This window comes from Mastacembelus armatus, chromosome 1, assembly GCF_900324485.2.
Source record: "Mastacembelus armatus chromosome 1, fMasArm1.2, whole genome shotgun sequence".
Classification (NCBI taxonomy): Eukaryota; Metazoa; Chordata; class Actinopteri; order Synbranchiformes; family Mastacembelidae; genus Mastacembelus; species Mastacembelus armatus.
In genome coordinates this window covers 23,265,943-23,279,795 of record NC_046633.1, presented here as the reverse complement: position 1 = coordinate 23,279,795, position 13,853 = coordinate 23,265,943, and positions in this window count along the sequence as shown.

Here is a 13,853-nt window from a genome sequence, read left to right as displayed (position 1 = left end):
AAAGACTTACCCAGTGCTTTACAACAGGAACTTTTAGGAATAGCCTATACAAATCCATCTACAGGACTTGCTGATGCAGCATTTTGTGATAATAGTTTGGCACAGAAACTGATTTAATCAGAATACATACATTTCTTCATTTGTCTTTTTTCTACTGGTGTTTATTTGTCCTTTTTTTCATGGGTATTCTCATTTGAATTATATTTGTGATTTGTGATTTGTGTGCAGGTGTTGATGAGCTGCGACCTTTTCACAATAAAAAAAAAAACAAACTCTTTACTCTTTTCACTTATTAATATGGACAAAAACAGGATTGATGCAGCTGATTTCCACTTTTACTCAAATGTAAATACAAATAAATTTTGCTGCTTCAACAAATAAAGATACAAATAGTGAACTCTGAACATCCTTATTGTGCTTTGCTGAATATGTATTCACATTCTTCATAACCCCTATTAGGAATATTACAATAAAACTACATGCTGTCCTTTTTGGGACCATGAAATAGTTATATGCTTAGAACTTGTATGAGCTGTACTTATTAATACATACTGTAGTGCAAGCACTATTAACACTATTAAAGTGCTTCATGAGGCCAGTGGAAAAAAAGAGCTTGAACTGGTTAGGTGTCTGCAGAAGGTGTGAGCGCTGTGACTAATCATTGCACACACCAAGTGTCACGACTTCAGTGATAGAGACAGAACAGGAAGAGGCTGCTTTTACCATCATCCTTGTTCAGTATTCCTCTGCACACAGGAGGCCTCCTGGCAAAAATGGAGGGATTTCTATGCTAGTGGAGTTTTCTGTCATCAATCCTGTTTGCCATGCTCCAGTCTCTGCTTCTCTCCCCCTCCCATCTATCCATCCATCCTTCAGCCCAGCCCATCACATCCATCTCTCCCTTCCCCTGGTTGGTGAATTGATCGTGTTGAGCTTGTGGAAAAAGGCAGCCTCTGGGGACAAACATTGAAGTACCTATCTGCTAGGCCTTCTGTTTTAATGAAAAGCTAAAGCCCCAGCAATCACACTTTAACACACACACATAAAGCCCTTATACATACCAACACGTATACAAACTGCCATACACGTACATACATTGCAGCGAGCCAGCGGGCAGTTCTATAATTACCTATGCTGTCTGGACCCCCACTGGCATTTAACACCTTGTTTACCTGCTGAATGGGAGATTTATGCCAGAATGTCAAAGGAATTTTGCCTTATGGCAGATGTGGGTGCAGTATATGTATCAATAAGGAATACAATACTTGTGTGTTAATGGTTATCTTCAGTGTGATGTTCTGATGCCTTGCTAAAACCAAAAGATGCTCTGCTCCAACAGGGTCAGAGATATCACTTACAAGCTGCCAGGAGGAATCAATATAATGTATTGCTGCTGGGGATAAAGGGTTTTCAGTCAGTATGATGTGAGTTTATACTGTACATTGTCCCATATGTGTGTGTTTATGTAATGTATAACTATGCAAATGACAGGCAGCTTGCTCCACAATTATATAAACAGGTTAAACCCCACCACTAACCAATCATTTCAGCCCCAACCATATGAGATCCGTTTTCAACAAATCCATAAACCTGTTCATGTTTTAGTGTCTCCATATGCTTTCTGATGAAACCGGCACTTTCGGTGTTTCCTGTCCTGTCTCATTTCTGAATTTCTAACAAGTGAATGTGCCTGCAGAGGAAACTGCAGTATTCACCAACAATAACTGCAGCATTTTTTTATGATGACTGTGCATAAGTAGGTCCTCAGTGCAAATTGCTGTTTTGTGTTGTAGCTCTGGGCAATGCTGCCAGATTAGGTGAAGGTGATGTGTTGATAGTAGATGTGCATTACACTGTATGTTTTCTGATTGTTTTTATTTTTATTTTGGAAATGCTGATAAAAGTGTTTAGGCAATACAGATGAACATTTAAGTAGAAATGCCCCCTTCACTAGCGCTGGATCCCTGCACATTTGCAAAAGTGCAGATATTCCCTGAGAGAGGTTGCTCAGCTGTAGTATGTTTGTGTTTGCGTGGGCAAATCCACACACTCCCACACCTGTGTGCTTCATGCCTCAGCCTTCATTGGAAGCTAGTCAGATTATCTGTTTATTTTGCAAGTTGATTTTTCTTCCTTCTTCGTTTTTGTATCCCTCGCTAGTCAGTCACGCTGTTATATCTGGATGATCAATAATGTAATTCTTAACCAGTGGCTGGAGTAATTACCTCTTCCATTATCTGAGTGCATCTCTCATTATTCTGTAAGCAGTCTTCAATAGGGCCATCGGCAAAAAGGCCTGGAAAACACACACACACAGACTCATGCATGTATACACTGACTGATAAGCATGCATAAACATGCTCTGTGTAACAATATAAAAACAGACACACAGGCTTGTCACCTTCCTGTGCTCCCCATCTTCACTTCCTCGCATTCTCTTACTCTCTTTGCCCAGTCAATCAGATATCCATTAACCAGTATTGGTCCCAAGGGCCAGTCTCAAATTCTGCACATCTATGGGAGCATTTCCATTCAGGAAGATGGCTCACGTCCTCGCCTCACTGTGATAGCAGCGTAGCCCAAGGGAAATTTAGACAGTCGCAGCCAAATCAAATCTGCAGCGCAGTGGGGGAGATGTTGGCACTGATCATCATGTTACTGGCCTGTTTAGGCTCCTTCTGTGGTGCTTCTTAGGCCAGGCTGCGGGTGGGGGGTAGTTTAATGGTTTCATTTTGTTAACACTGCCAGCGCGGCAGATTTGCAGAGTCTATTCTGGGAAACTGTCATTGATGGTGCTGGAAAATACTTAACATCATTTATCAAATATACTGCACATTTATGATTTGCCTGTATTTGTGTTGCACCTTTTCAAGTGCATAAACACAATCTCGCTCTCCTCTCATTGAGACTCCACTACAAAGCCCATTTTCGGTCATTGTATGCTTGTTAGCCCTTTCAGCAAAGGCAACAGTCATGGTGTATTATCACGGCCATTGAGATAAAGGCCAGTGCGTGATAGGAACTAGGAGTTCACTGTATTCAATGACCTTTGTAGGTAGGACCACTACAGCTTTGTTTGTAGCACAGTACTACAAACTACTGATGCTGCTTCACAATAACTGAGAGGTGAATTAGTTATGTTAGGGATTGGTTAAGGGATTCTGGTGCAAGAGATGAGGCAAAATAAAAGCCTATAAAAATACATTATTAGGTATGTGTATAAATACGTGTGTATTAGTGGATTTCCATTCCTAGCTGCTCTTTTATCCACCTGCTCTCCTTTGGTTTGTTAAGGCAGATGTGGGCTGAACTGTGAGAAACCAGCCAGTGTTGTGCTGCTTATCATTAGCCGCCTCTCTGTCTCTCTTCCTCAGCCCTGAGCCTCTTGTTATACGACTGGCTATCAGCCTGATGGCAGCTTGCTAATGGTGTCAGCGGACTTCAATTAGCTCTCTGCCACGCTTGATCGCACCGTCCTTTCTGCTGGAGAGCGGCTTTAAATTGTCTGAAATACCAGAGCCATTAAGTGTGAATGGCTAATGGGAATTTAAACAGAGAGGGAGAGAGGAGCAGGCAGACAGGGGCACTGCAACATCATGCAGGTGGACAGTTTCAGTCTTTGTTTTCCACTGTTTACTCTGCTAACTACCTGAAGGTGGCTGAACACGTTATCTCTGAGGAGATGGGGGATGACTTCTTTTGGCAACACACTGCAAATTACTTTCCCTAAAACTGAATGAAAGTGTGTGTCAGGTGAAATAGGAGCATGTTCTAGTTCAATTTGGTTCAAATAACCTCACAATTTTTTCAAAACTGTTTTTCTCAAAATTCCTTCCAGCTTGGCTTGAACAGAAACTTCACCATAAATTAATGAAAAAAAACTTTGACTTCGGTCACTGTCTGTCAGAAACATTCATTAATGATGACGAGCAATGTGCTCAAGCACACAGGCATGAATTTCAATCTGACCATTCAGACAGCTTTCTCACATAGTCAGAGATCTGATATGAAATTGGATCTAGGACTAAATATGGAAATATTGAGGGAAAACCTGATGTGGCCTGTTCACACTTTCATGAAAAAAATCTGATCTGAGACACTTGGAGGGAAAAATTGGATGTGAGCCACAATCCTTAGTTACTGATGACAGTGCTATCGATCAGTGTGTCTGAAATTGTTTGGCACTGACAATAACTTCATGGAGCTCTGTAATCAATGTGCATGTGTGATGAAAAGCCAGTTCAGACTAAAGACATTTTTAAAAGATTGTAATCATCAAAGTTGTGTCTTTGTACACACAGCGTGGAATAGGCATTGGCATTCAACAGATGGTAGAAAAAAGTCTGAGTGCTGATGTTCATGCCATAATACCAGGGCCAATTCAGACCCAGTCCTCCCTGTGGTGCAAAAGAAGCTTCTTCCAGCCACAGTAAAGAGGATAACTGTGGGCCACGAGACATGCATAAGATTTATAAGGTGGCAGGTGGTATTTTCCACACATTTAAATTTTCACACAAAAAAGCAAAGCCTATTGTGTAAGTGTGAGGAGGGCTACAGTGTGATGAGTCTTCCTGGACCAGACATAGAAGCAGAAAAGGAACCTTTGTATGATGGCACCCCCTCAGGGCCCAGGCGGAGCGGGGGCTTCTCTCCCTAAGCATATGAGACTTATAAAAGCTGAGAGAAGAGAATTTCTTTTCATCTCATCAAACAACCCAGTGGCACACAACAGCTACCCGTGTGGGCTCAAGTACAATCTCCCTTGGCCAGAGGACGTATTTGGCATAGAGGCCACTAGTGGCAGATCAAGTATTGGCTCATCTAGATTGTCTAGACATAGCAGGTGTCTCAAAATAGAATCCATTTATTTCTGTCTTCCAGATCCACAAAATTTACTGCTTTACAGTCAACCAACGCTGACTGCCAAACAATACTGAACAGCAAAAGGTGCCGTCTACCTTGTAAAAATAGAGGTGTGTATCTGAAAGCTCTCTGTTAAGATTTACAGTTTGTTTATGCCAAGCTGACAAATCATAATATTTTCACTGTGGTCCTCCTGTTGCAATAATTTATTATATTTCATTGCTGGACTGTAAACATCAGAAAAATGAATGCAGCCAAAATTACTTCCCAACTAGACTATAGGACACTAATTATATCATACATAGTTGTTTGTGAAGATGTAGTTCTGTGCCAGTAGAATCAAACTTCTGTTTATCTCAGTGAAGAAAAAACTACACAAAAAGCAGTTTCAACTTGTCAGTGTCACCTTCGGGTGGGTGGCCTTGCAGTGATCAATCACTGTTGACAGTCGTCCTCCCTCCTGGTAACTGGATATATTTTGGAAAAATCAGGGTTTTTCCATTTGCTTTCACTTGATGGTTAAAGTGCAATATTGATTGCAATGTTTAGAGTGTTGCCATATATTTACATTGTCTTTTGGGTTGTATTTCTAGATAAATACATAAAAAAACATACTTACACTATGGGTGTAGTCCTGCACATGCAGTGCCTACTGTATATACGAAATCTCAACATGAATTTACTTCTGAAAAGGTCATTACTCTCATTATTTGGTCTTAGTTTCACCAGCAAGGAATAGTCTGCATGGGTTATAAATAAGCTGAAAGTAGCATGTCAGTGAAAGTAAAAGCGAAAAGTGTCGATAATGGGAGTAACACTGAGTAAGTTGAGAGACCATTGTTTAAAACATTATTTTATTATTTGTTGCGTTTTGCCAGATGTGGAAGCAGAGTCAGGAACATATTTAATGCTGGACCAGAAGCGATGTACAAAGCGATTGTGGTGGCAGGACTAAACTAAACTATATACAAGGCAAATAGGCTATTTTCAGATTGCTAAACAAGACTGATTCACAGGTCATTATGATTTCCCTGTGCGACGAGGAATCTTCTGACACCCGCTGTCTGTTGTGCCAAGGTATAAATGGAGTCAGGTGAGTAGCAGGCAGGCAGGCAGCTCCCGGGACCCCAGGTGTTCCTGGTTACCTGATTCAGACACACCCACACACACATGCTCATTCACTCAGGAGGGGAGAGAGAGAGAGTGAGCAGAACCTGGACAGACAAGACTTAAATTATGGCATGATCAGACCCTGACATTATTAAACTGCACATGTGCTGTGCTAGAATGAAATATGCGATGTAGCACTAGTATAGGAAGTGTAAGTCTACCCCTCCCCCCAGAATAATTCACAGTTTACTCCGAAGGGAGACAAATTAGTTGAAAATGTTTTTTCACAGATGTGCCTTCAGTTTCCCCATCACAGTCTCAATTGCTATTTTAAAGTGTGTTCAGTACAAAATTAACAATCCAGTTTTAGCACCATTTTTTTTTCACAGGCCTTGTGTGTTTTCAAGGCACTTCATAGAGCTCTTTGACTTTGACTTTGAGCATCACACATAATAAGATGTGCTGCTAAAAGGAAATAGACTTGTCTGCAGTTCACAACATTCCCACTCTCTGATCCACCCTCCCTCTGGACTAGTGGTCATAAATAAACCTAAATTCTGCCAACTGGCTGGTGTCTACGGCTGGCCCTTCAAAGCCAGAACGTGAAATAATAGTTGACTACAATTTGCATTTCATCACAATGACCACTTTAAGGTAATGATTTCATCCCTCTCCTGCTGAGTCAATTAAACAGTAGAATTGTACATGTATAATACTGAGACACCCACACTGGCTCTTTTGGCTTTGGCTACTAAAAATATCAAGAAAAAGAAAATATGAATAGAGTTCTAAGCTCTATCATCTGATCTACAAGACTCAGCTGTTGATTCAGTTTGACTTTAAGATCGCCTGCTGTTCACAGGCCTGTGATCAAGGAGTGTTGAAGCCAGTAGGTGTCCCTCTCCGTGATCAACCATTTGGCCCACTTAGCTTGGGATCAGATATTGTCTACAGGTGGCCCAGAACATCGTTTCCTTTTCATTTTCCTTTCCTTTAGTCTTATTGTGTATATAAGACATTCATATAAGAAACTGCGATAGCACCATCTGTTTTCTTTTGCAGAGCTCCTCGCCCACACTGTTCTAATGGTCTTGGCTGAGTTTGAATGCCAGTGTCTAAACTAGTCTGGACAGGTTGAAAATAGACTTTAAAGTGGTATTCTTCAACTTGTAGAGCAAAAAAAGGAATTGCTTTTAAATATGCATCAGAAAAACACTGATAAAAATAATGATAAATTATAATATGCTACATGTTGAAGAAACAATATGTCTGATGCTCAGTGGTAAAACTTGTACTGAGTTTTGGCACTGTTGTTGATAAGGGCAACATTGTCTACTGGACTGTGGTCATCCCTGTTAGTTTCCCAGGTGTCAGAGAGACACACACACACAGCTCGATGGCGGTGTTGCTACTGCTCTGTCAATTAAAGCAGACATAAGTATCCTGTTGCTGTGGAGAGAATAGCAACTGCGGCAGACTGTGGGTGTCATCATCAATCATAGTTCATATTGCAAAATATTGGCATTGATGCCAAACTTGAATAGGATAAACGACACAAGCAGAGGCGTGAAATGAAAAGGCAAGGATGGATTGGCTCCATCTCAATGTGTGGCTAGTTCTGGCTAGGGTTACTTGTGCCATTGTTTCTTCTATTTCCAGTAGTCTTTGTTTGTTTGTTTGTTTTTATCATGTCACATATCTTTTTTTTAGAAAAGTGTTGGGATTAAATTCATTATATTTGTTTTGGTCTGTTGTGGTCATTTTTATTCCACTGCTTTTTTAGCCACACTAGTGGAGTGATGACAATGCCAGTCAGTATGTTAACCTGCTGACAGCTCAATAGTGACTACATACTATACCTCACAGGCTATTAACAAGGCTTGAGGTTTCTTGTCTTGTTGTAATAAGCAAGGATTAATAAGTATTTTGATGTAATCAATATGTAATATAACCCTGGAGGAGAATATGTATTCACTTTTAGTTATCCTACAAAGTCTAGTTTAACTTTGTCATTTGCTCACAGATTTACAAAGTCATTATGGCTCTCCTTGTACATCTACTATCTAGATTTATGAGTTTTGTTGAACGTGGTAAAAAATGAGTGAAATTGGACTTGTTTATACAGTGCTGCATAAACAATGTGTCTACACTGAAACATCTCTCTCTCTTTGTGTGTGTCTGTCTCACTTTCAGATATCAAATACACTCAAATACACACTTTCCTCTCTAGTTTCAGTGAAGAATTGCTCTTTCTGTTCATGGACACCCCAAATTGCCAGCCTGCGTGTGAGATGACGCCAGCAGCTGAGACTTCCCCACTAGTGATTCATTGCTTTAATCACAGTGGCTCTCCAACCTCTCACCAACTATGGCAGGGTTTGACACATCACTGCCTTCTCAGAGCCCTCACACCATTTGTCCTATTTAGGACACTGTCTCTACACTTGTAGACAATTACATATTGGATGTACAGTGTTGTGTAGAGCTGATACAATAGAGCACGGCTGAAATTGCAGGTTGAACTGCTGTGAAAATTGGTATGTGGTCACCCCCACTACAGTTGAAATGATTGTAGTTTTCTCCTCCTAAGTCACAGACCTCATTTGACCTGATCAGTGGAAAATCACAGAAACTTTATTCAACATTTTGATGTAAATTTCATTTTGTTGAAATTTGCTGCCAGTTGTGTCTGATTGTCTGGCTTTCAACTCCACCACACTCTGTTAAACTGGTCATAACATTAGAGCCACCGCTCAACAGCAACTTTCATAATCCTCTATTGATTCAGCCCTGGTCTGTTTTTTATTGCTACACCAGTGGATGAAAAAAATCCATCATATATGATATATGTTGCTGCTTTACTGTGAGGGAACTGATGAGATTGCAGCTGCTGTTTTTTCAGATTTGAGCTTCATGGAAAAAACTAGGGTGGTTTCTAGCTACAATTGCTACCGTGCCACTCTGAGAAAAGTCATGGGAGGAATCCTCACAGAAAGCAATTATTCACTCTCAGAGTACATGAGGACACTGACCTGTGCTGTAAGTGTCGAAAATGATGGTTGTTTGGTTGAGAAATTCATCCTAGGAGGTTTACCTGAAGTCATCTCAAAAAGGATGTGACTGCTTATTCCTACGGTTTCTAGTTTACTGTCATATCCCCATTCGCTTCATGCCTTGTCTTCAACGAAGGTGGAGCAGTAAATTCACACAGATGATAGTGGATCATAGTGACTCTGTATGAAACTGCTGAGATGTCACCTCAGAGGAGGTGTAAACAGAAACAAGTAGGGCGTACAACAGGGAGGGTTCACAGTTTATGGAGTTTGCTGTGGATGTTTCACTCCCAAAGTGAAACAAGAATTCAACTCCCAGGGGAGGAAGCAAAGCTTCAGCTAGAGATGCTTGAAAGAAGTTGCTGTACACTCCTCATATTATTTTCTAGCTTGTTACAAAAAGACAGCTAAAATTTTAGACAGTTTTATTGCCTAGTAATGACAATAAAAATGACAATTGAAATAATTTCTGTGAGGTGTTTAATAGACCTTGCTTTAAGCATAGGTCTTTGTCTTCTAGAAAGAGAAAAAGATTTTCCCCATACTGTTGCCACAAAGTTTGGAGGACAGTATTTTCTAAAACATCATTTTATGGTCTAAACATTCCCTTAATTTAATCAAGGACCATGCCAAACCCATGAAAACCAGCCCTAGACCAAAGATAAACAAATATATAAGTACTTAATTGTTGCCAAATTATTATTTATGCAAACTGGTTTTACTGTTTTGTGTACATTTGTGAATGCACAAACTTAAAATCTAATCTGAATTTTTTATGCACCACCAATGGTTGCCTTTGCCAGGCACAGTGTGTGTGCTGTTGCCTACCCAGTATAAAACAGTCTGAGAGCCAGAGAGATGAACATTTCTGGCTCACAATTTTGGGATCAGCTCTTTTCTGTTTCTGGGCTTGTCACCTCTATAGTGAATATTCCATCCTTGTCCTGTCGCTGAGTATGACTGTATGTCTGTCAGTCGGAGTGTCAGTATTAGGGTCCTCAGTGGCCCCCGCCGCCTTTCTCCTCTGACGTTCCTTAGTGATGCCACAAACAGATGACTGCTCCTTTCAGTCTGAGTGCTGCTGCCTGTCAAAGTAGTCTGCTCGACAAAAGTGCTTGTCAGAAAGAACATTTATGTGTGGTATGTGTGCTTAAACTGTACAGCTTCATCGTCACACTATACATCTTTTCCCGTTTCTAAATCCAATAAACTGTCACAGTTTTCATGTGTTGTGTAGCTCATATTCTCAGTGGGATGTCATGGCACACAAGCACAAAATCATTAGTTTTGTGGTGGTGTAATACCCACGAGAAGTGGTGATGTGCAAATTTAATAACTTAAACTGTAGATTGCACTCCTTTAGCTTGTGTTCTGATTCTGTGTAATTAAAGTTTTAAAAATTACTCACAACAGCAAGTATTAACACACAGTATTCAAATTCCTTCTGTATTAGCAAGCATAGATGCTTATAATGTTCCATAAAAAATTAGTTCAGTCCGTTGGAGTGTTTTTGTTTGATTTGTTTTTTGTTTGTTTTTCAGCAGATACAACAACAGCTTGTTAAAATTACAAATATTATGTTTACATTTCATTTTACATTGATATGTTATTTATGTTATATATTATTGTCCTGGGTGCCTTTATCTGTGTTATATTTTATTGTGAAATTTCTTTGTTGATGAATATACAGTATATAAAAGCTCTTGGACAGCCTGAATTTCCCCTATGGGGCATGAATAAAGTGCCTGTCTGTCTGTCTGTCTGTCTGTCTGTCTGTCTGCCTGTTTATTTATTTATTTATGGTTGAGAACTGGAAAATGCTTGGCTAGTTGTTGCCCCCTATATTATCAGGTTTTTTCTCACTGTCTGACAGAGATAAATTTTATTTATTTTATTTGAATTCATACTGTACCTTCCTTTCAATATTAAGGTTTGTTTACAGCAAATAGCGGTATACTTTGTTTTGTCTATTCTGTGGGGAGTTGTTTTTACATTTTTAATTTTTTGCCACTATTTCCAAATCCCACAGACCCACTATGTAGCTGTCACTCACCACTGCAGAGATACTGAGGGCCAGGCTGTGCACTGAAATGGCACCACAATGTTTGCGTATTTGTTCAACTGTGTGTGTGTGTGTGACTGTCAAACCACACAGGAGAAAGAAGTCAATCTTAGCTGTAATGAAAATGCAAATTGTCTTTCTCCTGTCGACCTAGCACTGTCAATCAGCATCACAGTACCCCACTGCCTTTCAACCTCTCACAAAACGACCCACTATCAAGCAGGACGTGACTGGGACAAATCACTCCACCAAGCCATTTCCCTCATTCATTACAGATAAATCAATCTTCCTTATTGTTATGTTCTCTCCTTGTGTTGATTCTCTATTTCTCCATTGATTTTGTCATCCCTCCATTTGTCTCAACTGTTTTGTCTTTAGCCCTCCTTTCAGCAGCTTCCCTCCATCCCATCCACAGGGAGGTTTTGTAATTGGCTTAAAAACAGTTGGTGGAAAGAAAAACGATAAAGCAAACAGGTAGCTGGGAGTGAATTGGATGATTAATGATTAGTAATTAACGCTACACTCTGTTCAATTACAGTTCAGAGGTAATGGATTGTTTTGTGTTTGTTTTTTGTGACAGAGTCCAGACACCCAATTAGCCCATCTTTGTCTGGGAGACCAGTGAGTGTGAGATGGAAGGAGTGAATCTGAGTGGGTCTAAATTAACAAAGGGAAGTTTCTTTCATTGCCGGGTCTAATCTCCACTCTTTTGTTCCTTCAGTTGTAAACTTGTGAACAACTCTGTAGCAGACATGTAATCTCTGGTAGTGGAAAGAAGATTTCAGCATTTACTGAATGGTAGCACAGAATGTGAAGGACTTTTGTTGTAGGCCAAGTGAAAGACTTTAACAAGAGTAGACTGCAGTGCTTTTTGCAATAAATAATAGCAGTATGCACAATTGAATACAACACGGTAATATGGTATAGTTTTATTTAATCATCAATGCACCAATGAATAAGCAATATTTATTAGTTTATCGCATTAATTTATACCTGTTTTCAGTATTCACTGTCCTTTTAGCTTTGTTTAATTTTAGTTGATAAATGCCCCACTATGTTCGTCAGCTATTTTCTAAATTCTGTCTTGCTGTTGTTTGGTGTTGGGTGGCATACAGTTGGTTTTTAGAGCCTTTTTACAGAAACCACCTGCCTGCTGTGTTTGAAAAGGGTGAGAAATGAGAGCAAAGGAAAGCAGTAAAGTTCCAGGTTGGAAAATTCAACCTGTTTTGTGAGTTTCAATATGTTGAAATGTCACCATGAGCTGATGAGAACTGCAGAGTTGGGTGGCAGTTGTCTGCAGATTCTCTGACAGATATCACATAGTTTACTGATCTGGTTTTACAGTATAGAAACACCAATTATAGCCACTTTAAGTAAAATACACACATTGTTTGGAAATGAAAAGATAGGATCTTTTAAGATTTTTTAAAGTCTTAATCCAACACTCAAATGTCATACTGTATGTAAATTGATAGAGTAGTTGATAAATAGTTGTTAAGTTGTTCATTCATTCCTCCTACCCACACTGGCCATGAGCTGCTACCTTAATCAGGTGACCGCAAAAGTTTACAGTTGCTCATTTGTGCACAGATACATACTAAAGCTGAGGTCAAGCTCATTTGAGACACAGAACAGTGACTGTTTTTACTTTTTTTTTTTTTTTTATCAGTGTAGGTGTCACTTTTTTTGTTTGTCCTGGCTCCAGTCACAGTTCACACCATTTAATTTAAATATCCATCCATCCATCATCTATACCCACTTATTCCTTAACCAGGGTCACAGGGACCTGCTGGAACCTTTCCCAGCTCTCTTTGGGTGGAAGGCAGGGGTCCACCCTGGACAGGTCCCCAGTCCATCACAGGGCCACATAGAGACAAACAACCTCACACACTCACACTCACTCCTATGGGCAATTTAGAGTCACCAATCAACCTGACATACATGTTTTTGGACTGTGGGAGGAAACCAGAGTACCTGGAGAAAACCCACACAAGAACAAGGAGAACATGCACACTCCACACAGAAAGGCCCCTGATGGGTTTCAAACCAGGAACCTTCCTGCTGTGAGACAACAGTGCTAATAACTTAAACACAGAAACATGAATATATTACAGCTACACTATAGTTTAGAAATTATATAATGAATCACAAAGGGGAGATAACTTCTGTTGGTCTTGTGTGTACGAGTTCATTCTCCCTCTCTCTCCACAGCCCTTGGTATCACAGCAGTTCTGACTGTTGGAAAAAAAAACCTTCTCTGACCTTATTTATTTGGTTGTAGTCAGAGGAGGAATATTAAATGTTACAAATCTGAACACATGGCAAGGACATGCTCACACTGTACATTTAGATACATTGCTGGAGCCTTTTTATTGTCTTCTCTTAAAATCTTACTGTGTTGTCAGACTTTTGTGACATTAGGGCGAAACACTGCAACAGTAACAGTGTTTCTCTGTTTCCCAGTTTATCCGCACTGCCAGATAAAATTAAATTAGATTTACTGCCATGACTGGATGACAATGATATGTAATTTGTTTACTTGATCAGCGTTTTGAGTTTTGAGCTCAGGCTGTTGTCCTCATATCAACTCCTCTTGTGAAGGCAACTTACCTTTAGAATGACCTGCATAAATGTGGTTTATCTAACGCTTTTTACACGTTCCATCTTCTAAAGAGATGCATCCAGAAATGAGGAAGTGGCTTTGACCTTTGCTGGCTTTAGAAACAGAAAATCAATTTGTGCTGCTGTCCTGATAAACAGCTTCT